This window comes from Hermetia illucens, chromosome 4, assembly GCF_905115235.1.
Source record: "Hermetia illucens chromosome 4, iHerIll2.2.curated.20191125, whole genome shotgun sequence".
Classification (NCBI taxonomy): Eukaryota; Metazoa; Arthropoda; class Insecta; order Diptera; family Stratiomyidae; genus Hermetia; species Hermetia illucens.
Window position 1 is genome coordinate 34,354,430 of NC_051852.1, and position 27,556 is coordinate 34,381,985.

A 27,556-nucleotide genomic window follows, 5' to 3' on the forward strand; every position below is an offset into this window, starting at 1 on the left:
GTTTTCCATCTTGCATTAAGGAAAAACCGGCCACCATGACATCTAATGCTAAGTGAAACCATACAAAAGGTAGAAACTTTTAAGCGCAGTTCTAGGAACATGAGAGCACTACCACTAGGTGCACAAAGGGAAAACGTGAATGTAAACGAGCCTGAAACTTGGAAAAGAACAATCCATAAAGACAAAAGTAAAGCCAACAAAGAAGCAACTAAATGCTATGAAGAGGCATGTTTGATAATCTCCGTGAGTTTGCTGCCCCGAAGCCCAATATACACGGATAATTGGAAACGATAGTTTCTGTTCTTAAGAGATGTTATCGAAAGGAAAGGAGATAAATAATAGAGGAGTCGAGTGATCACGGACAATAACCAAATAAAAAGAAACAAATACCATGATGCTACCAAAAATGAGCGCTCTCTCTCTACCCAAACGAGTCCAGTATTGAAAACATTGTTAGATTTTAAACCGTTAAAGCCAATCCAATTTCACTAGCGTTCCCAAAAAAGCTAAACATTTCTAAGGAAAGAAGAAAAAACACCAAAAAGAGGGCTCAACCAGGTGCTATCCTAACTTCCAAGAAAATTTCTGATAATATTTCTGACGCGGATATCCTATGATTCCTAGTTAGCAGACATATAGGCCCTAGAATAAGCAGGACGCAGAAGGGCGCCTTACTTTCCAACTCAAAGCAATTGCACAACAGGAAACATTGAACATGTAAAGCCGAGATGAAAACATTTTAGGAGAAGAGGCAAACGTTAAGGGACAGAAGATACTGAAGGGTAAAGATTTATACAAGCCCCATCAAAGATGATCTTCATAGAAAGTTTAACTTACAGGAACTGAGGGACCCTTAAAGCTATTAGAAAGACGTACGATGGGAAAGGGAGCTGCAATAAGCTTGCCGGTGAAGCGAGCAAATAAAAAAAATTGCATAAAAAAGTGAAAGGAAGGCTATGTCTGTGTGGTCAGTGATTATATTGCAGGAAGCCACTTATGCCCACATAGAGAGGGAGCAATCTACTCAATGCAAAGATGAGGTTCATATAAATAAACCGATCATTGTAAGGCCGATTGTGAACGGGATAAAGGCTGAAGAAAAAAAGATTGCAAGACCGTTGCAAGACAGTTGATTCAATACAGGGATATAGATGTTGCAGTTATTAGTGAAGCCCACGACACAATAGATAAGTTTGTCTGGATTACAGAAAGAATTTAAGGGACAAATGTCCTTTTCACGAGCTGCTCTTAGCAACCACAAAAGATGGATGTTTGTAGAGAAAGTAGGAAGTATTTGTATTTTTAGTGGCTACATTACTCCGCATAGCAAAACTGGAAAATTGAAGGCGAATCGAATATTTGGTCCACTGAGTGGGTCAGTAAATCATCAAACCACAGCAAACTACTGCTACAGGATACACTGGAGTAACACAAAGTTTTCAAATGGAGGAAACTCCTTTGCCTTTAGGAAGAGAAGGGAGAGCTCAATTCTGGACTTGCAAATGAAAACTTGTCATCACTAGGTGATTCTAAACAAGATATAAGAAAAAAATAGAGCTGCAACGGGAAATAATGTGGTGAAATCAAAAATAAAAATAGGCTCGTTCATTTCTTCCTAAAAGCGGGGTTTGTTTTTTTATTGGTAAATTATTATTTCGGGTGTCAGTTGTACCCTTCTTCATTAAATAATCAACATCAATGTGAAATTTAGTGAAACTCCAAACCCTTTATTGGGGAAGTTCTTATGGGATCCCTAAAAGAATACTGCAGTCTGACAGAAAACGGGAAGAAAATATGCTCATATATAACAGGAAGCTTACGGGATCTTCTGATGCATCTGTGACTAGACGGAGGCGTAACTAGCATAAATTGCCTATCTACTGTTGAAGTGGTAGCATCAGTAAGGTAACCGTTGAATGTTTGAGATTAAAAAAGGACGGACTAACGCAGAAATAGAACGACAGACCGTTAAGGCTGATCGAAAGCATAAAGGAGGGGGAGGAGATCAAACTTAAGTGCCACAGGCAATTATATTATGAGGCGAACAACAACCCTTGGAATAAAGATGGTTATGGCCAAACTTAAGAGAATCGGTCACCACAAATTCGCTGCATGACACCGCTGCGGAAACAGTAAATACTATATTTCTTCGGCGACCAGACAGTGTTGCTCAGAAGCAGGATGTATACTCAATAGAGAAGGTTCTCTTAATAATTGCGGAGGAACTTTCTTGCCCATGCCAGCGAGTAAAAAATAATAAAGTTCCAGGTTTGCTTGAAGTCCCCTACATAGCAGTGAAAGTTACGTTTGTAAAGAAAACGGATACATTTATCGGCGCCTTCGTTGTTTGCCAGAAAGGCGACTATTTTCAATTGTGTTTCCCTTCCTATCTCTGAACGTGGAACCTATGGGCAAAGCATCATTACGTAACCCAATATGCTCACCGAGGATAGCCGTCAAGTTATTGGAGCGGATTATTTATAGTAAAGTACTCCCTTCTTCGTTGAAAGCGCAGGTGGCCTATCAAAATATCAGTAAGCGCTGAAAATCGCGCGGTCCACCGTTGCTGCAATCAATACGATTATGCACTTGGCAAGAAATATAACAGAAATACGGAGCACGAGGAAATAGTAGTGCAGGGAGGTATAATCAATGTCTGGATGCCTCCATTTTAGATATTTCGGAGAACCTGATGGAGAGCTATACTTCGCCACAATAAGGCAATTACGAACTACTGCAGCCGGAGTGTCATAGGGAACATTAGCAACACTTCTGTGGAATATTTTGTAAAATGGCATACTGCGTCCGGAACTCAGCGGGATGGCGGCCGTTGGGACGACATAGTGGTTGCGATTACAGGAAGGATGTAGAGTGGACAGGCATCGAATCCTTCCGGATTGCTAACGACAAGCAATTTATAATACTGTATCAGCACTTATCAGGAGGCAAAGGGGGAAGGAAGTCTGCATAGTAAAAGTAGAAGAATATATTATCTTACCAAAATCCTTCATAAAATATCTTGGAGAACTGACAGATGAAAGATTAGCGGCGAGTGAACAAACAGGAGAGGCAATAGCAGTAATATTAAATACAGGTCGACCAAAGCAACTAAGAAGGTCACCACTGTCTAAAGTGGTCATCTCGATATTGTTGTATGCGGCACTAGTTTGTGCAGAAACAGTTGAATGCCGGTCCTGCAAAAGATTGTTGGTAACCGTATATCGCTGGAGTGCAGACAATTATATTACGAAATCAGAAGACGCAGTCTGTGTGGTGGCCGCGATGATACCGATCGACATTCTCGAGCTTGTACCAAGCCAGAGGATGATGTCCAGTCACTTTGACAATGGGGAAAAGCAGGTAGGACACAGCGCAGAAAGGAAGATGTATATATGAGCTGATCTGAAAAATTCCGCCCTGGGGAATGCAAAAAGATGGTGTAATAAATTATCGCCAATAAATTATGCAGTGGCCACTGCACATGGTAGTTAAAAGAGCTATTTAAAATGCCTAAGACATAACAATATTTCTTCTTATGAAACAGACAATAATGCTTGGAAGGACCCACAAATACGTTTTGTTCCAGAACTGCGCTCGGGACTGAGCGGCGCACTGAGGTTTGAAACGCTGACCCGAGAGATGCTAGAGTCGAAGCAAGTATTGAGTGTAGTGAATAAAACCATCAGCTGAATTCACAATGAACTCCGCGGAAGGAGGAAGAAGGATGTACATTAAAGGAGTTTTTTCGATAACCGGGGTAGAGCTTATGGCCCTCACAACAGGCCCGTAAAAAAATGTGTGATGTCAATGACAATATTGAAGGGGGTTGAGCGACGGTTCGGTAGGGGATACTTTCCTCCTCTACAAACAATAGAACCGATTGTAACAAGGGTTTGTTTACAAAAAAATTAGAACGAGGTGACAATATTCAAGTGGGCGAAAAAAGTACTGTTAAGTTATCTAATGACACTGTCATGTCATTTATTTGGGGAACAACTTGTCAGTGCCTGCCAAGTCCCCGTACTTCCGAAAATACTGCTAACTTATGAATCTCTAATTCACTGAAATCTTAAATATGGATTAAAAGCCGTTGGTAGTTATTGCTGTTTCAAGGAACTCTCTCTATGTTTATTTTCATTGTAATACTTGATTTTCCAATTCATTTCTTTCATTTTCGGGGCCCGTACCAGTAGTTCAATGTATCACTAATAAATCAAGCCAAATAAGTACTGATCGATTCACACCTTCGATATGTACATAATGCACAACACCCTTTCATCGGAAGCTGTTACATAATTCTCCCATCTACATATATACATATATCACCTCATCATTATTAACTCGTTACCCTATTCAATCACGTAGTTTGTTAAGCTGTTCTACAACAATTTGTACTATTCCGACAATATAACACTAGGATACGCGTGTTTGGAGCAAGTGAAAGCTTGCAAACACCTCAATTGTGCTGTAGCCATACGTCTTCAATTGACTTAATCTAATTCATCACAATCCACTCATCATTCTTCTTTTTGCCTCTGCTTCCAGACCGAACATTCCACAGTGAATTAGCGCTATATGCGCTCCACGTTCTCCATTGCCATACAGAGCAATACCAGACACGTATGTAAACAGAAAAAGAGATAAAAGAGCATAAAGAGTTGTAATATCAAAAAGAAAATTACGGAGAAAATTATGGAAGAAATCTTTGATACTAAGAGGATGATGCAACATATCCCCCGCGTAAACCCGTATCAAAATATGTTTAGATATGTATGAAGTATTTAACAGACAATCCTGCGTTGTATACCACGAATTAATCCGGATCATCCGTACTATCATCAACATTCCATTCTATTAATCTATAATTGCTTCCACTTGAGTATTATGGCCTAATTTTCTATAATTACGCGGGGAGTGCAAAAAAATTAGCGCAAAGTGTTGAAATAGCGAATATATGTACGAGTACGCGATACCGAGGCGTGAAGAGGCAAAAAAACCACATTAAGAAAAGTACTTTGCGCCAATTACGCTTAAAACAATTTATAAGTGAACCTACCTCAATTGGAACACATGCCCGTGGCCGCAATTCCTGGAAATAAACATGGGATGAGTATGTTTTAATTTTGAACTTTTCAAAAAATAAAAAAAAAAATAAAAAAAATATTCTGATAAATTGATTGATGAAAAGAGGGATAGGGACGTATTAAATCCATTTTATAGCCCCCACTAAAATCTTAGATTGCGTCAAATCAAACCCATGTGTGGCGATTTCTTGTATGGAAAGACATTTTAGGGAGATACACCTGGAGGACAAGAGATATATTATATAGTAGCAATCAGTGCTTATTAAGGTTTTGTGTGCAATAAAACTTGATTCAAATGAATCAAGGTTCAATATCTGGCTGCCCGTCTCTCTGTTTGTATGGCACACCCCATTTACTCGAAAACGGCTGAACTGATTGTGACGAAATTTGGTGTGAACATTTTGTCTGAGTGTCCTTTTATATGTAGCGAATGACATCATTTTGTGCTGGGATTAATGGAGGGGGAGGGCTCCTCATATATGCCAAAAGGGGGTGTAACTTTTTCAAATAAAATGCTCATGCTCGAACAGTTCTTTTCGAAATTGGTCTTATTTTTGAGATTGGGTGAAAAAAAGGGGAGTGAGGCCCCAAAATGTGAGCCCGAAAAGTGAAATAGTTCTCGTTCTTAGAACCTACTGAACAGAAAAATTCGAAAAACTTCCCAATGGTGCGTCTATATGAAATTTATGCCTCAATACATCTCGTTCCGATATCTGGTCAAATAAAGTTGGTCTTGGAGTTTGGTAATATATAAAGGAATATTTCGCATTTTTAGCTATACAGGATTGGGAAAACGTGCAAAGAGAGTTCGTCACATAAGACAAGCACAAGACCTTTATACAAGAAGTGACGAGCACAACTTGTTTTTAATATGTTTCGAAACCAATTCAAGAAGAAATTCAGAGCAATATTATATCTACTAATCGCCCTTAAGTGTCCGTGGATACAAGTTGATTCTAGATAGTCTAAGATAGAGTCTAAGTCTAAGGACTAGATCTAGAATCTCTACATTATCCAAGCACGTCAGAACACTAGTATTACTAGTTAGTAGTGGCAAAAAACTACTAGTTCGAATCTATCATATTCCTTTCCTGTTTCAGTAGTATGTATGTTAAGAAAGTATTGTTTAGTACTCTTTAATTCATTGTTTTATCTTAAGATTACGAAAATACTTTCATTTCCGTTCGTCTAAACATAAAAGCATGAAGTGACAGATCTGCCATGAAACTGTTTGCCCTTATCTTAGAAAAAATCATAGACACCAAATATCCTCTAATATTGAGGTGAAAGTACCGATCTTGACATGCCAGTTCCAGTGGGTAAATTCCATTTTTGGACACAGGCGCCCACCTACTATTGGACTACCATACGCAACCAGCAGAAAATTCTCACAGGGGACCAACCTCGTATACCTGTGTGGCAAGACACGGCGGGCTACTTCCAGCAGGCTACCTCAGTTCCTGCGCTAGCAGATCGGTATTGGCAGAGGTTTTGTGGGGATGGACAAAAAGGCTATCCGGACATACTGTGTTTAATCACAAGAGGATAATTCAGCCCCTATCCGAGTTGAGTTGAGATATCTACCTCTGCATAGACGATATGAAGAGAACGTTACTATGGTAGACATTTATTTATTCATTTGACTTACAATAAACGGAGAATACTCCAATTACCTATTGCGTATACATAAGTATCTACAAAAAAAATTACAGTTCGCCAATGTGAGTGGCTACGCAAGCTAGAAATCCATCCAATGGTTAGAATCACGTATCACAAAAGCTCCGCGAATGAAAGTTCGCAAACAATTAAGGTAAAATAGTATGTGATGTGTAACTGTATTAAATCTACGAGACTACAGAGCTGCCTATCAAACCATTACAATGTTTGAAAAGGGAACATGCGGCAGTCAATGATCTTTGAGATTGTGGAGATGTCATGTTCGGGGAAATCGGACGATCAGGATAACTTGAGTAAGGGAGGTTCCTTGTCAAGGTTAGGAATAAGAGACAACGGAAGTATATTCAAGGATATTACGAACGAAAAAATTATATAAGATGACTGACACAATGAAAACTAAATTCAAGTTCGTTGTGAAAGGTCATACCGAGATACTTGTAAAGAGCAATCACACTGAATACCATAATGAGTAGCGTTTCCTCACATTAGTTGGCAACTTGTTCTGAATGTACCACCAATATAATGTGTCAAGGTTTGCCTGAAGACTGCACTGATGAGTAGGTGAATTGACAGCAGAAAATAATTTTAAAATTTCCACATATAAAAGACAAGGACAGGTAAGTAAAGAAGGAGGAAACCTTCACCCGTTCGTCTGTGTCCTTCGAAGACGCGGCACGAAGAGGAACCTCCACCATCTCCAATCCAGACTTCCTTTAGTTTGCCAGGAAATCGCAAGAATTCTTGCAAATGTTCAACTCAATGTTCGGTATCTTAGCATCCATTAATGGACGTTAAGATAACCGAGTTGAACATTAACTCCATCATCGGCCGAGCCCGCAGACACGAGTTCGAGCTATTCCTTGGCGAGCACAAACCCGATATAGTTCTTCTATGTGAAGCTAGGTTGAACTATAGATAGAATCCTTCCTTTCCCAATTTCAACCTCTTCCGGACTGACCGACCATAGGCAAAGGTTCGAAGTCTTCCATTTCCATCCGCATTTCTGCAAGCTAATCCTTAGCTTTCTTGACGAGCGGAAATCCCAAGTCCAACTCCATGAACACCTCTCTTCTCCATATTCTAATCCGGCTGGTATCCCTCAGGGATCAGTCTACTCCGCTACCCTCTTCTCCCTGTTCACCGCAGACCTACCCAAACCAACTCCACACCCAAATTCAATCCGAATCCTTCAATACGCGGATGTCCTTATTCTCTACATCTCTACCAGAAGCATCCAAGGCGCTTGAATTCCTATTTGGACGAACTCTACAGGTATTTCGTCCACTCGTATTGTGTGTTAATGCTAAGATGACGCCGAAAATAAGGAGCAACATATCAACCCTATCCCTCAAAATCCACAATGCCACAACCCGGGGTCACAATGAATTCCCGTCAATCCCACCTTCCACATATACGAAGGCACTAAGCCATGAAACTGGTGCCTTCAAATCCCTTTACCCAATCCTAAAATACAGCAACCCAACGCCACAGAAAGTCAAGCTGTTTTGCTACAAACAGCTTATCCGTCTCCTCCTCACTTTCGGCTTCATCTTCTGGGCCGAGACTTTATCTTACCAAATCGCAAAATCCTACACCACTCTTCCAACATCTATAAAAATGAAGACCGCTCGAAATACATCTCCAACTAGATTCTCTACGACTCCTGTCAAACGCCCCGCTAGCTTCTTCCCCCACCCGCTCGTTTTTATATAATATATAATTCATCGAGCGGAGGTTTTCTTCGACTTTTCCTCCAAAATACTTTTTCTATTCTATACATTCCTCATTAGTGATAAGTTAGTTTAGGCCATAGTTTATATCTTAGATTAAGCTGAGCTGTTAAGGTAGTCCATAAGTTAGGTTAATTTAGCTTTGTAGTGATATAGGGAAATAAAAATGTCGTTTTTCAAAAAATGTTATTTTTTCATAAAGAAGGAAGATCATTCATGAAATTTAAAAGCAGAAATAGGTCGGGGATGAAGTCTTGAGTTATCCCCGATGGGGGAAAAAATGGAGACTAGATGCAACCATTAAAGAAGACACGATTTACTCTACAATCTAAGTAAGATCTCAACCAGGAGAGAACATTTGCCGAAAATTCAGTACGATCGGAGTTTGGTGAGTAGCAAAGTCAATAGAATTGAAAGCTTTGGAGAAGTCAGGAATATTGTTCCTTGTATTTAAAAACTTCCCAACGGAAATGTTAAATTGGTCACAGTCGAAGGAATTTGTTGACACCTATGCTGCTCTTTCATAATGAGGTGATCGACACGAGACGAAAAGAAGTCTTTTACGCACCTTCTAAAAGTGCTGGGGAAGGAGGAAATAGGTCAGTAATTTTCGGTCAGCTTTCGTAACAGCTGGACAAATGGCCGAAGAACGGCAATTTCGTGTGACCAGAAAGTTTTGAATTGCGGTTGTTTAAGTGAGTTTTCTGCTATCTAAAGCCTGGAGATGGGCCTTTTTGATTAGATTTTTCACAGGTGTATGTAGGGTTATAAAATTTACCCTATCTTCGGCATTCCCAAGCTTTGTGTTTCGCTCGAAGAATATTACAGACAGGGTATTTACACAGATTAAGATGAGAGGGTGGAACGAAGCAGGGAAGAAGATTTTTACAAAGGAGCATGAAATACTAAAACAACCTGATTGCATGATAAACTTTCAAAGGCATCACTACAGTCAACTGCTTTAAGAAAATTATTTAGAGCTCGGAAACCGGCATTGTGGAAGTTGAACTTAGGCATCTTGGGACACGGCCGATTAACGCGGAAATCAAATTCAAGGGGCGGTGAACATCAACTTTAAGATAAGGCGAATCATTAGGAAATAAAGTGAAGCAATTGCCAGAATTGTTTGTCAATATCAAATCGAGAAACCGGTTATTATGATTGCGATTAACATTGAATTGGCAGGTCGAACAAGAATCTATGAACGCGGTAAGAAGGAGGTAATCAGGGAAGACCGGGGGAACTTGGCCATTCGATGGAAGGAAAATTGAGGTCCCTGCGGAGGATGAAAGGTAGGCCAGGATATTTAGCTGAGAGTGGGTGAGGATATTTAGCTGAGAGTGCATTCGAAATTAACTCAAGAAACTCTTTGATATGATAGACTAGACACGAACAAGGAAAGTAGATACATGATATTATAAAGGGGACACTTTTCGGAGGAGAATTTAGAGGTAATGAGGTACTCATAAGAACAAACACTTAACGAGATAATAATGACAATATAAAAATTATATCTAACAGTAATTGGAACACCATCTGAAATTAGTATATAACGATCGCATTAAAGAACAGTGCAACCACCGAGGAGCCAAGGTTCAGTTACGCAGATGATGTCATGAATTGCAAATGCGACAGATAATCGAAAATTTGACATGTAAATACACGCCTTCCACTATCATTTTTCTCATTTTATTTTGGATGGCACGGCAAAGCATTCTCGAAATTTCAAGACACCGACCGGTAGACATAAACTCGCACAACGTTCTCCCAGAGCAAAATGAAGGCAGACAATGTTTCCTTCAACTTTCGCGGCTTCATCGAATTCAAATGCCGTCATTGACGAAGCTATCTTGAGTTCCAGCTGATGTGCAGCGTACACAGTAACGATTACATCCGAAAATTTTTCACCCTGTTCTCTGTAGCACTGCACCAATCTACGGGCCACTTCATCACAATGTCGTCTACGGTCTTCGACAATCTTCAAAAAAAAAAATTTCTTCATTTTCACAACCGTAGAAGTCGAAGAGGTCTGTACATCCATCCTTCAACTCTTTGATCCGAGTTTACATGTTTTCATGTCCATACATTATGGTCCAAAAACTTCATATAAATGGCGGCCCTTGCTGCTTCAAAACTGTATTACTACATGCAATTCAAATCTAACGCCCAAAGGGAACCGTAAACGACTTGGAAGATAAAATTAAAGGACGCAGCAGGCTTTGAGTGATGTTACTTTGAGAGAGGAAAACGAAATTTCACCGAGAGGCATTCGCGGAGTATCAGTATCGAAAGGGCCTCATTTCAAAGAATATGCCGCGCACAAAAAAGAAAAAGTGATGTGAAGATGAACCTCCTCTAGAGGTATATCCCTAGCCCTATATAACGGCGAAATCAATAAACGATATCATGACCGTCTGGTTGCGAACAACATCCGGCTCAATATTCCTCGACTGCAGTGCTTCGAAGGTGGATTACTTTGCCACCGTTGCATCTAATGCTACAACTAGTCTGACGAAAGAGGCATTTAAAAGAAGCACATAGCACCCGGGAACTCTTGTTGCAAAGAAGCGAAAATATGCTTCGCAAATTGAGCATTTCGTCAGTTTGCAGCGATGTGATAAAACCATGCCGGGAGATATCGAAGGAACTGGTCCTGGATCCATTTAAGAGAAGCTTGGCGATCCTATGATCTCCCGCGAAATCAACGTAGATAAAGGAAGGATATAAGATAAGCTCCCGGAAATATTGTAATACAGAAGTAGATAGAAAGAACATAAAGAAATCCGGGCTATTCTGTTAGACGGGGAATCGAGTACAATGTACAACTAGGGTCAAACACAAACGCACAGTCAGAAAACCAAGCAGAGAGACAGTGTCCGAATCCGGGCAAATCATTGTTCGCCTTACTTGGAGAGAAGGCAGTAGATTTGATCAAAATAGTCGATATAAAATATGCGAGTTCCGATAGTGCTAGGCTTTCGTAAAACTAGTACAAATGATGAGACGCATAATGAGAGCTTGTGATGTTGTCATGCCGAAGCGACGAATTCTTGGAAATAGGCTTTTATAATATTGGTGGAACGAAGTAATCGTGGAGTTGCGGGCTGCAGGCTTTCAAGCAAGAAGGATATTCCATCGATCTAGAGGAAGGCCAGACGAGAAACAGGAAGTATACGAAACTTTGGCCCAAACACGCTATAAGCACCGGCAAGCAAAAATGCTTTAAGAAATTTTGCGCGGAGGCAGAACAAAATCCCTGGGGGCAGTGTACAGGGTTATTATGAGGGGCGAACACCACCATCACAACTGCGTTCACCTTCCCATAAATGGAAGTGCAAAAAATATAAATAGGTGCTGGACGTCTTTATGAACCTGTAGTAATCTCAGGAGGAGGTTCCGGAGATTTGCTAGATAATCAATGGATTCTGTTCCCAATAAAGCCCGTAAACTCGCAGCTAAGACTAGACCTGGCTGGTTTATAAGTTTTCTCTACTCGATGGAAAAGGGGAAAATTAATTTTGCTACCGAAGCTTTCCTCTACTCCCAGCTGGAAGTAGATGAAAAGCGCATTGGCTAAAACGGATGTTCCTAGCTATTTGATTAAGGTCCTCGAAAATTACATTTTGACCCGATACTGATGCGGGGACTAAGCAGTACACCATCACAGCAGGAGAACAACAGGTCTTAGAGTTGGATCTTCTTCTGTGGAACGTGTTGTACAAGAGGATTCTTGTCCTTCCCGTGTCAAAAACGCTACGATAATCGATTTCTTAGATTATCTAGCCGCGGTTATCGTCGCGAAACAACCTGGCGAAGTTAAGTGTTGACTTGTGAAACCTTCAACGCCATGAAAGTGTGGCTGCAGATGGGTCAGCTCGACTTTGCGTAGCAAAAAACGGAGGTGATCTTGATTATCAACCATAAGAAAAGGAATGCGATTAGTATTCGTGTATATATGAGATTGATGATTAATGCGAAAATCTATTTCAAGGGACACCTCGATTATGCCTGTGAGAAATTGGCAAATACCAGCGCATCGTTGGCACGGATGATGCCTAATATTGGAAGCCCAATAAACACATTACTAGTGGGCGAATTGACTTGTCCTAAACTATTATACGCGGAATGGATCTAGGAGGAAGCAATAGCGTCTAATGAAAATCGGAGGAGGGTGAACATGACCTACTGGTTAGTGGCATTAGGCGTGTGCAGCGTCTTAAGAACAATCTTGGGCAGGCACAGTGCGTAATGAGGAGTAGATTCACCATTGCCAGGGAAAACCACATGACACAATTCAAGTCAGAGCAAATATCTGTACCGGTTCAGGTTTAATGATTCTCTCTTTTGCCCTGAATGGCGTTACACAGGGGCCTGGAGCATGTCATGTTCTGCTGTTCACGATTTTGCAGACAGAGGAAGAGCCTGGAAAACTCTCTGAAAATCAGAAGCAAACTAGTGCACGGTGAACTCGGCAATCAAAAAAATTTAGGCTGAACTTGGAAAAACCAAGCGCGCAAGGAGGCCACGAAGAGCTGCACGCTTAGACACTAAAAGCACAACCTTTCCCACGAAATAATGCTTTGCGGTGGTTCCACGAGGAAGGAGGAAAGAGAAAATGGCGATGGTTTCAGTGGGTGAGAAATACACACATTGATACAAAATCTCAAAAGTGCATGTAAGGATAATTTTGCACATCATTTTTCATGCGCATTTCCTACCTTTGTAGTTTTCGTACTTCATTACAATGATTGATTGCCTTTAATTTGATAACTAATCCAAAATTATAGTATATATCCATCCATCCTCCTACTTTTTTATTAATCCAAATGTGTTTCCAACTGCTTATAGAAATTGTTCTTAATTTTATTTCCGGGGAAGTAAAAATTCAGAAGGTGATTTTCCTCGTTTTTCGTATAAATGAACAACGGAAGCATAAAAGCTGTGGTTATTTCCCCAAAAATCACTACAAGAATCGAAAGACACGTACTGCATATATGAACCCATATATACACAAAAGGGCTACAATGCATTCACAACCCATTCCTAATAACAAGGCAAACGACGTATGATAGTCCTCGACATGTGGTCCAAATGATGATTACATCCCATTATACTTCGTACACGAAGGACTGAAATAATACCAGATCAGATAGTTGCACACGAGCTTGTTCGCCCAGACTCTTTGTTCTAGATATAACCTGAACCTCACAGTCCAAAAGGGAAAAAAGCTTACTAAGGGATCTATTTGTTTTGTTCTTAATTGATATTTAGTTAGGGTGCAGGAAGAGCTTATTAAGGATTTCAAATGGTCGAAATAGTACGTGTGTATCGTTTTGTTGCACGTTTTCTCTTTTAACCGTAAATGATGATTGCTACCCTGTTTCGAAGGTACCCGAAAATTAGAGGACCTTCCACACAGATAAGATGGAAAGACCGAGATATGGACATATGACAGGGGAGATATTAAGTGTTTACGATGAGAGCACAATTGTATTGTGTTAGTAATCAAGATTTGATGCTGATGGTTAGTGGGAAGTCCTTGTGGGGAAATTGTTCCTAGGGTGAAGTGAAGCGCTCCATTGTTGCTGATCTTATGGATTATTTTAGGAAGGAGTCTAGATTGTGCTATTGACTCAATGCATTATGGGTGTTAAACCATTGTTCCTTTAATTTTCGTCATTTTGGAGTTCTGTTTTCTACAACGAACAAGTAGAGTTATTAGAATCTCTAGGAAGCACCCATGTTAAATTTAGGCTTTTCAAATTTCCGTTTATTTGAGAAAACGTCAAATAGGGAAGATTTTGACGCTATATGGTTGTCATGAACCCCCATTTGTGCGGATAGCGCCCCAACCACACCTGATTGGTTTATATTGATTCTGAATAATTTAGTTAATACGAATACACAGTCACCTCGAACCGAAGCTCCTTTAAGCCTAAAGGAACACGTCCACTAAGATCGACATGACGAGACACGACAGTTTTGTTAACGTCTACTGGGGACGATACGACACGAAAAATTTCCTTACGCCCTCTGGGAACGACAGAATAGAATATTCCCTAGTGTGTTTACAAGGCAAACATATTGACAACTCTATTATTAACTTATGTTTGACGTTGGAAAATACCTCCGACTGCCTCAGACAAAAGACAGACAAATGCCTGTGCATGTTTCAGACATCAGGCAGATAAATCTCTGTTTGAGCCGAAAACTTTTTTTGCAACAGACAAATGTCTGTGTACGTTTCACTAATCAATCAGACATTTGTCAGCCAAATGTATGAGTTCACGACAGAGATCAGACAGACAAATGCTTACATCAGACAAAATCTTTTTCTGTATCAGACAAATGCCTTTTTTAGGTTGTAAAGAATATCACGGGGGGAACTTCACGGTTCAAATGCAGGAGCAGATCAGTTTGGCGACATACAAAGTTATGAGAACCATGGGGACCAAGGTCTGGTGGCATAAGGAGCTAGGAACCCCTCTAAGGGAAGAAATGGAAGCGATGAGAAGTTTCAGACAAACTTCAAATTACGAGAATTTCCTCAGGACCAAACAGACAACTAAACGATGCAATGAGAAAATCAGGAGGGCAAAAAGAAACTTCTGGGATAACTTAAGGGAAGAAATGTCAAACCAGACTGGCACCAAACAGAGAAAGATTAGGGGTTTCAAAAACTTTCAGGAAGAGTCCAGGCAACTTGCATCATAGAATAAACACAAAAAGCAAAATTAAAAGTTAAATATGGCAAAAGATTAATTAATTAATTAGGTACTAGCACTGATGAAGGAGGCACGTGGTCTCCGAGACAATTGTATGCGGAAGGAAAATAAAAAAAAATTTACAGTATAAGGAACAATACCTACTTCTTTTCTTAATTTATATATTAACTGTAAAAAAACATGGACATAAATTTCAACCTCATACCACGAACTTCAGATCTATCTCCCTAATACTTTCGCCTATATTCTTAACGGTATGGTCAAGGAAAGACTTTCCTTTTTCTTGGAAACAAAAAACCGTTCTTGCAGAGCACTGCTATGCGTATAGAAAAGGGAAATCGACCACGCCGTGCTTAAACGACGTGTTGCTAAAAATTTCTGTAGCCTACGCAAGGGCAGAGTCGTGAAAGCGGTGTCTTTTAACATCAACAAAGCGTCCGAAAGAGTGGACCTGCCCGTTCTTACCGCAACCGTCAAAGAAAAACCTGTATGCTGCGCTTTGTTCGAATACAGGGAGCTAAAGCTGGATAAGTGATCGTGCTTGGTAAACAGTGGCCTACCCCAAGGAAGTGTTTTAAACCAGGTACTTTTCAATCTGTACACAACCTCGCTGCCCTTCAAACTTAATGACAAAGCTGACATCTATACGCAAATACGCAGATGACTTTGTCATCCTTGCTATGGGGACAGGAGATAATCAGGTGGATAGGATACTACAAAAACAGGTTGACCTCCTTGTGAATACATGTAACACCCTGAAACTCCCAGTGAACAAAGATAAGTCTACCGTTATTGCTTTTAGGAGAAATAATGGGAAACCATGTAAAAATCAGTCCCCTCTAAAACAGGTAGCGGAGATTACATTTCTGGACAGGACGGTTACTAAATCCCTATCTGGAAGATCACGTCAATAACACAATCATAATGGCGAAACAGGCTTCGAGGTTAATAAACTTTGCCGCAGGTTTTTCATGGGGATTAAAACCTTAGAAAGCCGTAAAACTGTTTGGGATCATTGTGAGACCAGTCCTTGATTATGCTGCTACTTGCACGCTCTTGATGCCCAAATATCTGGGCAACAGAATAGCCACGATTGTGGCGCCTCAAATGAGAAGATGCTTAGGTTTACTAAGTCTTCACCGCATCATGTGACTCATGCTCTGGCGGGTGAACTACCACATAAGTTCAAAAAGGCGCTATTGGCCTCTAATGAGCTGATAAGGCTCAAAAGATCTGCTTCCTCCTATAGTATGGTCATAGACAATCCCATGACTAAATATGTTCTATCGATAACTTATAAGAATTTCCAACAGGCCTAAAATAACCTCAAGATCTATGAGGAGGAAAGAAAAGTGGGAAACTTGCTAGTCTGGAGGGAGGGAATGGAAGCAGAAACAGTTGGGAAGGTAAAATCCAAAAAGGAAATAACCGAAATCAGGCACAGAGGTTTAGCCCTATATAGAACTCATGCAATAACATCGACTGTGGCCTCCAGCTGTACGGTGTCTTTGATCACCTTCGAGTGAAAGCTGGCTACAGAATACAAGCAATGACGGTCCTTTCTGCTGAACTGAATGGGATAAGGATGGCCACGCAAATGGCAAATGAAAGATAAAACAAGATAACAATAACCACAGACTCCCACAAGACCTGCACTCTTCTGGAGAAGCAAGACATCAGACGGCCCATTATCTGGGAAATAATTGACACAATAGCAAATTCTAACTTCGAGGAGGAGGGAATCTAAAATGCTGAACAAGATGGCACACTCAGCAGCAAAGGCGGCCCTTATCAGCGGAAGCATCCTTTACAGCTGAGGATGTACTATGCGTGGTGCAGAATAAAATTAAGAAGGACTGGCAAGATGGATACCAGGAAACGTCGAGATTAAAAGGCAAGGATTTTGCGGCATTCTTTCGGAACCGCCCCTTAAAATACCAGTTTTCATCTTAACAAAAAGTGTAGCAATTGTAAAAACTTTCGATAGGCTTTACTCAAGCTATCTCTACAGCAAACCTTTCCTTCGGAAGACTGGCATAATTAACAACGACAATTATCTAAAGTGTGGCGAATAGAAAGAATAGACCCGCTTATTTTCGGGTGTAAGGCACACAGTGTGGCTAGGAACAAATTCAGTTGGAAAGAGATTTCCAACTCCCTAAGAGTTTTTTTTTTAAAGAAGGAAACCAACTCCAGATTGAGGAGTTGATCAATTTCCTAAAAGAACCAAAAATCAAGCCTTAGGACTATACGTCTATTTTCAAGCTTTATTTCATATTTCTTTTACCTTGCCTTCTGTGAGAAAATATGAATATCGCGAGCCACAATGCATTTCCTACTCCAAAGCCTAGTTCATTCCACCCATCCCATATATCCCCGATTTCATCTTCCTGTGTCTTACTATCACAAAAACTAATGACGGAGCTGACGTAATAACAAAACGTGAAGTGGCAAATAATACAAAATCTAGAATAAGAAATATACAACATAACCTAGCCACAATCATATAAAAACGTTAGCTGTGTCTAAACTTGTAACATGTGTCCTGCCTGTTAGGACACAACTGTGCTTCCAAGTGTTGACACAAAACGTATTGAAACATCATCATCATCAACGACACAAAAACCGGTATCCGGTCTAGGCCTGCCTTAATGAGGAACTCCAGACATCCCGGTTTTGCCCCGAGGTCCACCAATTCGATATCCCTAAAAGCTGTCTGGCGTCCTGACCTACGCCATTGCTCCATCTTAGGCAGCCTCTGCCTCGTCTTATATTTCTACCATAGATAGACCCTTATAGACTTTCTGGGCTGGATCATCCTCATCCATACGGATTAAGTGACCCGCCCACCGTAACTTATTGAGCCGGATTTTATTCAAAACCTGACGGTCAAGATATCGTTCATAGATATAGTCGTTATATAGGCTACGGAATCGTCCATCCGCATCTAAGAGGTCCAACATTTTTCGGAAGATCCTCCTCTCGAACGCGGTCAAGAGTTTGTAATTTTTCTTGCTAAGAACGCGGATTTCATCATCGTAGCTGTTATCGGTTCTGATTTTCGACCCTAGATAGGAGAAGTTATCAACGGTCTCAAAGTTATAGTCTCCTATCTTTTTTCTTCCCGTTTGACCATACGGTTTGATGTTGTTGGTTGTTTGTTTGTCGGTGCTGACGTTGCCACCATATATTTTGTCTTGCCTTCATTGATGTGCAGCCCAAGATCTCGCGAAAATCGCCGCCTGCTCGATCTGGATGAAGGCAGTTTTTACGTCTGGCAGAACATGCGTCCGAAAAAGGTCGTCTTAGACGGTTTTCAGCGTCCTGTCGCGTTTGAAGCCGAGAAGTTTGCCTAACTCCGAGAAAAGGAAGGACTCGAACTGCATTTCCTTGTTCATAATTATAACCCCCGACACATCGAAGGGAGAATTTGACTCTCGAGAGAAAATTGTACAGATATGTCTTTCAAAGGTATCACCTCAGGCTAAAATTGATAGAAATATTTCGATGCCGAGCACCACAATGAGAAGCAGGAACGATCATCATCATCAATGGCGCAACAACCAGTATCTGGTCTAGGCCTGCCTTAATACGGAACTCCAGACATCCCGGTTTTGCGCCGAGATCCACCAATTCGATATTCCTAAAAGCTGTCTGGCGTCCTGACCTACGCCATGGCTCCATCTCAGGCAGTGTCTGGCTCGTTTCCTTTTCCTACCATAGATATTGCCCTTATAGACTCTTCGGGCTGGATCATCCTCATCCATGCGGATTAAGTGACCCGCAACCCGTAACCTATTTGTATGTAAGCTATGGGAGCCGACGTATCGGCTGAATCCGTCCCTATTTAACTGTTAAAATCCCCAAATATGGTGTTGTTATCATACTTGGACAGGCTTCGAGGATTCGACTACTGCCTCGTAGAAGGTATTCTTCTCCGAATCTGCAGTCTCCTCTGTAGGGGTGTCAACGTTAATGACGCTTATATTTCTAAATTTTCGCATCTCCTGCAATGCTGTTACATTAGCTTTATATTCGGAGAGGGCATCGGCTAGCTCCTTTGTAGCTCTATCTCGGTACAGGGAGCGCACGTTCCATGAGGAAATGAGCACAACGTTATTTCGTTTACGTTGTCGGGTTCGTCATTGTGTTGTCAATCCAGTCCGGGGCTCCTTTGGCACCGTAACGAGTTGTTTTCCGTGTACCGCCCTACCCAACCCCCAACCTGGGGGATCAGTTGGTACAATACAATACAGGGTCCAATGCCCAAAAACCGGGTGACAGCTGGGACACATAGCCCGAGGGCCTGGCCATTTCTCGCCCAGACGTACGATCATCGTGGCCCGGACCAGAGAACTTAGCTCTTTTTGTTAGCTTGCCGGCACGTCGTGGAAACTAAAACCTACAACAACAACAACAACAATTGTTTCTGACAAACCCTTATTCTGCATTAGCCGAATGCCTGTGTCTGCCTGTCAGACGAATGTGGGTCAGACATCAAAGATTTTGTCTGAAACACACATTTGTCTGACGCAAATATTTGTCTGTTTGATGTTTGAAAAATATACAGACGTTTAGCTGTTTGACAGCGTCAAACATAAGTTAAAAACAGTGTTTTCTGTATGTTTACCCTGCAAATCCACTAGGCTATATTCTGTCGTGTCGTTCCCAGTGCGCGTTAGCAAAACTGTCGTGTCGTGTCGTGTTTTTCTTAGTGAGCTCCTTCGTTAATTCGGCCAATTAGATCATGTACAGCGTACAACGCATGAACTGACATCTTGAATATTACGTCCAAATAACTACACATTGAACCAAAATGGTACATTTTCTATCTAAACTGTCAACAATTTCTTAACTTTCTCCTCAATTATCCATACTGCACTCTGCAATTTCTGTGCATCGCATACCTTTCAGAATCGCTGGTATCATCTTCACTTAATTACACCTTGCACTTCGATTGTTTCTCTTGGAGGAAAAAATTACCGAAAGCCATATGAGTTTCAGTAGAAAAAAAAACAATCTCAACAAGAAATTACCATTAATAAAATAATTGTTAGGCTGCTATTCACATTCAATTGCCAATTAAATTTTCAATGGGGTCGGCGAAAGTGACAATGAAAAAGTGACCAACAAATGTCGGAATTATTAAATTATAGTACAAAAAAACAACTAAATGATTTTTCCCGTGCCTGATTGTCAGCTACAACTTTTTTCTTTCATTATTCGCAAAATGATCGTTTAGACATAACTTTTTCACCAAAGCATGAAAAAAGGGTCAACGTATTGGAATGTAATTTTTACTGTCATTTTGTCACAGTAATTTCCCTGCATGAAAGGCTAAAAAATACTGCTATATTGCACATGAATGGGAAAGAGGTCTTCCAGAACCTTATTCATTACTGCAAACAGCGCTACAGTGCAAAAAAGAAATTCAAATTGATTAAGTGGGACCAGCTTTGTTGAAGCCTCGTGTGGGAATTAGTATCGGTTTTTACATGTGACACATGTTCCATGAATGAGCTCCATGAATTGATAGTTATTGTTAGGCTTTATAAATGGCATAAATAGCCATGACATGCTTTCTGATTTTCACTTTTCTTTATTGCATGTGAGTATGATTTTGTTGCATCTTTTATTAGCTATTTTATCGGTTCTAACCCCCTTTTGTTAGGCTGCAATTATGTCCCTAAAAGTGTTTTGTCAAAGAGATAATAAGCTTATTAGGGTTTTTACAATACAATAGCGCTGTCAATAATAATTTAATTTGGCTTATCTATTGTGAGAAAATTAGAAGCCACTCAGTTGAGATAAATGAACAAATTCATTAACAGTCATCAGTTCCAGCACCGCGTTTATAAACGCCAGTGGTGCTGACCCCCAGACCCCCAGTCTGTGATGAAATGATATTACAAAATATCCTACAAATTGGGGGTTGCTCTAGGATGCGAGCCATTAAATCTGTCGCTGATTTGATATTGATTCAAAACAGAACACTCCAATAATCACCATTGCTATTTTTGTGTATTATATTCGCAAACGTTTATTATCTCCACTCCGCACTCGTATCATAGGAAAGGTTATTAGGTATACTGACAAGACTAAATTTATCAATTTATCTACTAATATATCGGAAAGCTAACTATAGTAGCATAATCACAAAGGTCTTAAATCGAAGTGCAAGGATACCGCAAGCGATTTTGTAGTGAATACCAACTAGTTATCGTCAGAACAAAATTATGCCTTATTTTGGAAAATCAACAACTGGCAGTTCGCAAAGCCGCCAGCACCTACACAGCTCTCACGAACAACCTGCTAGTTCTATCGTATAAGCAGAGTCCTTTGGCAAGCTATTTTTATGACATTCAAAATTCATAAAAATAGCGTGACTCACGGTACAAATAATTTATCTTCTGATGAAAACCATAACATCTCCTCATCCAACAGTCATAAAAATAGCATGGTGGACACTTATGTTACAACTGCTTCATCCTCAGATGAAAATTATAAAATTGCAAAAAAGCCGTCTGATAATCCGTCAAAGAATCTATGCAAATGCCGCCACTACTGTTAAATATCCTAATTTTGTCCATGGTGATGTTAATTAGATGCCATGTTCGGGCTCAGTTCACTTGCCAAGTCCTTCCGTCCGCCCCGAAATTTCTTGACCCTCTAGTGCTACCTGTTCTTAAAAACACTGGCAGCTCCAAAGGCAAAGATCTAGAAAGTAGGTATCTTCTGTCTAGATTCAGAGACCATGGGATTTATGACTGTGCACTCCTTTTTATATGCACAATGCTCCCGAAAGCACATGCTCCGACGGGAAAACAAAGACCAACCTCAGGATAATCATTCAACAAAAACGGTTACCCATTGACGTGAAATCCTTAAAACTCTTCTTCTCCCGTCATGATAACAAGCTGGGTATACCCCAGAAACAGGCCCAATATGAGTTGAAAGCTTACCGTTCTTTTGTGAACTCGAAGCATATCTCTTACTTGCAAAAGGCGCGCGAGGACCAAACGAAGTATTATTCGTGATGATAAAATTCCCCGAGATCCCTTAGAAATACTCCCCATATGACCTCTAGGTTCCTATACCAAAAGTGCAGTGGCATGAGAATTAAAATGCACCAGCTTTTCCTGGAGGCTAAATCTAATTGCGATTGCCGAGACTGATTGAAGGACTCACATGAAAACGAAGATCCTCGACAGCAATTGGTCAATTTATAGAGCTGACCGTAATTATGCTAATGCTTGTGTTTCTAGGAGAGGCGGTGTTCTCATCGCAATTCACAATTCCCTTCCTAGTGAGGTTGCTTCAACTAATATTAATAATTTCTCTTTTGAATGCAACTTTACAAGGGTCCTCTTAGGCAAACATCATCTTTATATCGAAATTTTCTACGTTCCTCCCCGATGCGAAGAAGCTACTTATAATGCATAACTTGCTCTCGCCCACAGAAAGTATGTGACTTATTTGGTGATAAACTTACTCCTGTCATTGACCCTTTTCTCCACGAACAACAACATGCGTATCGAAAAGGTAGGTCGACCTCCACTCATCCCATCATCCCATCATTCTCTCTAATCCTCTATGAATTGGAAAAAGGATACCAAGTGGACGCGATATATACAGACTTCAGCAAGACTTTCGAACGGGTCGCCCACCATGTTCTATTGAGCAAATTACGTAACTTCGGTATATTGGGTTCCTTACTCAGTTTTCTTCAATCCTATCTTCTGGATCGAACTCAATTCGTTAAGTTTCAAAGAAATCTATCCAAGAGGGTAGTCGTGTCTTCTGGAGTACCGCAAAGTAGTCATTTAGGTCCTTTTCTATTTAACATTTTCATTTCCGACTTATCTCGTATCTTGCCTCACATCCCTCACCTGTTCTATGCTAACGACTTGAAAATGTACCATACTATCCGCAGTCAATCTGATGTAGACTTTCTTCAATCCAAGCTGCAATCTCTGGAACGTTACTGTATCCATAATAATCTTTACCTGAAGCAACACACCCAGCTTCTCTCGCAAAAGTTTAATTACGACTCATCCCTACTCTGTCGATAACGTGAAACTGAACAAAGTCGATCATGTCATCGACCTTGGTATAGTTTTGGACAGCAAATGGCGCTTTAATCTGCAATATGACAGAATCCTATCCACGGCATATAATGATCCATTCTCCGATCTCAACGTCTCTTATTACTTTCTATTTAGTAATTCCATGTATTACTTGCAACCTGACGTGTGTTGTATTTTGTATTATTGTATATTGTATATCTTGTTTGGCAATAAATAAATAAATTATGATCGCCCCCCCGATGTTTGATTGGGATGAGTTTCAAGATTTTTTTTTTTATGATTGAAGGTAGAAACCTTAAAAAGACGCTGCTGCGCTAAGTTGCAGCAGTGTGTGGAAACCCCACCCACTAAAACCACCCCCACTTTACTGTCTATATCCCCGTGGGACTACCGTGAAGTATTACTTCGCGAGGAGAGCTCTGGTTGACACCAGCAGAACTAAGTTACCCATCCGTTGCGCTTTCCGAGCTTGTTCCAGTTCCTGCAGCTTTTGCTGTATCGCAGTTACTCTTGCGTTTATTGCACTCTAATTTGCTGCGAACCTCAGCATCTTCTCCACGAAACTATGGGGCCCGATAACTGCGTTGAGGACGTCGTTTCACCTCCTTCTTTCATTCGCGAATCTCGGACAGGGGAACATAACATGCTCCGGGTCCTCGGGTGTAGCGGCGCATTCGGGACCGTTTGAGGACTCATCCAATACGAAGTGATGCAAGTACTTTCTGTATCCACCGTGTCCCGTGAGGAAATGCATTAGGTAGTTATTCAATTCTCCATGTTTTCACGCGACCCATCTCTCAATACACGAGATCAGTATATGGGTCCAGCAGCCTTTCTCGGAATTTCCTGTACAGCTCCTTCTTAGTGGCCTTTAGGAAGCCTGGAGTCATTTCGGTTGGATTCACCCTCCTTCTCCGGTAGAGAAAGTGTGCCTCATTCGCTAGAAAATCCAAGGGAATCACCACCGCGATGACACACACTACTCACCAAATACCGTCCTATTTACACTGCACACCCCTAACGCCATTGGTCGGCATGCCGAACTTACCCTTCCTGGTTCACTGTGCGCACGCCCAGACAAGAGCCGACTATAGCAGGATGGATTTCACCACCCCTGCGTTAAGCAGCCGGTGACTAGATTTTTGTCCTCCAATATTAGGCATCATCCTTGCTAGGGATAAGTTAGCCTTTGCTGCCTTTTCGCGTCCAAATGCCCCTTGAAGCTCAAGTTGGAATCGCTCATTACCCCCAGGTATCTAATGATCGATTTTGAAACGATCTCGTGATTACCAACGCCGATTTTATTCTTCCTGGGATTGGTAATAAGGACCACCTCTGTCTTATCTTCCGCCAGGTTCAATTTCACCATTTCGAGCCATGTTTGCATACAGTTCCACGTCCTGGTAGTATTTCGAACTACTACCACTGCTAGGTCGTCTGCAAAATCGATCTACCTTGGCTCCTTTGGTACGCGAAGGCCGAACACTTCGTCATAAATTATGTTCCACAGCAGAGGTCCCAATACGGAACATTGGGAAACACCTGGTGTCACAACATATTCCTTCGGCCCGTCGTCCGTCTCGTACCAAAGAAGTTTCTCTGAGAGGCAACTCTCGATTATCTGAGCTAAGTAACCAGAAAGACCCAATTTAGCTAGGGTGTTCTTAATCCAACCCGAATTGGCCGAGTTAAAGCATTCCTGAGAGAGTTAGAGTGTTGGCCGATTATAAAAGACAATGAACGGCGTCTAGCGGTAATGGAGACGAAGGTGGTACTTGGGTTAGTCTCGTGACACGTTTTGATCACATCCAGAATGAGGATATCCACGATCGATATGGGGTTACATCGATCGTGGAAAAATTGCAAGAGAGGCGTCTTCCATGGTTTGATCCCGTAATTCGGGCCAACAACAATTCACTTGCTAAGACTGGTCTGAACATCGAAGTCGATGATAAGCGACCGAAAGGCCGGCCGAAAAAACGAAGGTTTGGTATGCTGGGTGGGGATTTAAAAGCCTCGCGATTGCACCCAAATCAGGCATTTGATAGAACCAAATGCCGAAACCGATCACGACGAGCCTACCCTGCTTGCGGACGGGACAAAGGCTGAAGAAAACGAAGAACAGCAAATTCATTGACCTCACCATTAGCAATAGCGTAACAGCCGGTCTAGACCTACCTTAGTAAGGAACTCCAAACACCTGGCTTTTGTGCCGAGGGCCACCAATTCGACATCCCTAAAGGTTGTCTGGCGTCCTAGCCTACCTTCTGATGAACGTGGCCAAGAGTTCGCAATTTTTCTTGCTAATAACACAGATCTCCGGGGAATACATGAGGACTGGCAAGATCATAGTCTTGTGCAGTAAGCACTTTGACCCTATGGTGAGATGTTTCGAGTGAAACAATTTTTGTAAACTAAAATAGGCAGGTAGCCAACAAGCGTGGTCGGATATCATCTAGTCTCCTATCTTTATTGTTTTCGTTTGAGCAGCGATTCGATGTTGTTCATTCTTTGCGCTTTGGCGCTGAGGTTGCCATCATGTATTCGGTCTTGCCTTCATTAATGTGTAGACTGAGATCTCGCGCCGCCTACTCGATCTGGATGAAAGTTGACATCACATCTCGGGGTGTTCTTCCCATAATGTCAATATCGTCAGCGTAGGCCAGTAGTTGAAGGAATCTGAAGAGGCTGGTGTCTCTTGCATTGACATTGATTTACCTGGTGTGAAGCCTCTTTGGAATGGGCCAAAGATCTTCTAGGCGTATGGGGCTATCCGACCAAACAAGGTAGCGGAGAATGTCTCATAGATGGTATTCAGCAACGTGCTGCACTTCGTGATATCTCCCTTTTTATATATGGGACAGACAATGCCTCGTTGCCAGTCATCAGGCATTGATTCCCTGTCCCCCCCTTGAGCATCAGTTGATTGTTCTTTAACATGCAGGTATGTAAAGGGCTTTCACAGGAGATGAGTTACAAGGGCATAAAGCTTCGTAATTTTTTATTCTAGATGGAGGCAATTTCAGAAGTGGTTACTTGTCCCGATCGTTTTTCTTGTTGCATATGAGGGCTAGAGGGAACATTAGACAGACAATTCGATGCCATTATAGTTTTGCTGGTCTAAAAAGCCGTCGTAAATCATGAGGGGACGACTTCTTGCCTAGGATATAGATGTCGTATACAAGACTTTATCTTCCGCTACGCTTTACTTAGGCTAAGGACCCCAAAAGGGTAAACTGCTTACTATTGGCCGGATGGTAGGTTGTCGTCCATCAACTATAATCTTGAATCACGGTGTGATATTTCAAGAGCGACTTTAATCTATCACATTGACCTTGGACAAAACATGGAAACTCATTGCGATCGAACTCATCAGACGATGCTCTACGGAGCAGCGTGACCGAAGACACCTACAGGTGTTGTCTTCAAGGTGATATGTTACAGTACCCTTGTGAACTCTGGATGATTTTTAATCGACTACCTCAACGATCTACAGGACGGGTGACCAAGCCTGCGAAACATCTCGAAATGTTGCAGGAAAAGAGAAAAAGGAACTGTTAATGCTTGGACATGGTAAACGTTATTAAACTACTCTAGAGGGTATACTCGTTCAACTGTTTGCAATGGAAAATCATTATAATCAACGGCGCAAAAACCGATATCCGATCTAGGCTCCACCAATTCGTTGTCGCTAAAAGCTGTCTGTCGTCCTGACCTACGCCATCGCTCCATCTCAGGCAGGGTATGCCTCGTCTTCTTTTACTATCATAGATGTTGCCCTTATAGACTTTCTGGGCGGGAAAATGGGCAGGATGAATTTGTTTTTGCTGTCGACAATGCGGTATGAAAATTGTGTTTGCACATGGAGAAAATACGATATACCTCCTAATTGAATTTCAGAATAACTATAGCACGCTGGAATCAGTCGTGTTATAGAAAATGTTTTCCAAGGGTGCTAAAGGAGGTGGCATCTATGCAAATACATATTTGATATTCTGTCTGATAATTCGAAAAACATAGTCTTGTTCAAATTCAAACCTAAGAGCATTCTATTTTCCAGGAAATTTATCATCAAATAGAACTCTTTCACGACTAAGCACTTTGAAATCCAATCAAACATTTCTCAGAGAAATATTATGTGCCAGCTTTTTCATCTTTCATATATGTACAACTAACATCCCATGTGACTGCAAAGTTTTAATATCCACTTTTGCAGATAATCCATCATACCAAGTTCAAACTTCAACGCTAGT

At 41.1% G+C, this 27,556-nt stretch overlaps 1 protein-coding gene across 2 annotated transcripts in view; it reads right to left on the bottom strand.

Annotated features, from left to right (window-relative positions):
• Positions 1-27,556, bottom strand: part of LOC119653416 — a 404,817-nt gene that overhangs the window by 247,649 nt on the left and 129,612 nt on the right. For both annotated transcript variants that reach the window (XM_038057986.1, XM_038057985.1), the window contains exon 4: positions 5,057-5,089. The gene's annotated coding sequence lies outside the window, so the exon portion shown is untranslated. The remainder of the gene's footprint in view (positions 1-5,056; positions 5,090-27,556) is intronic.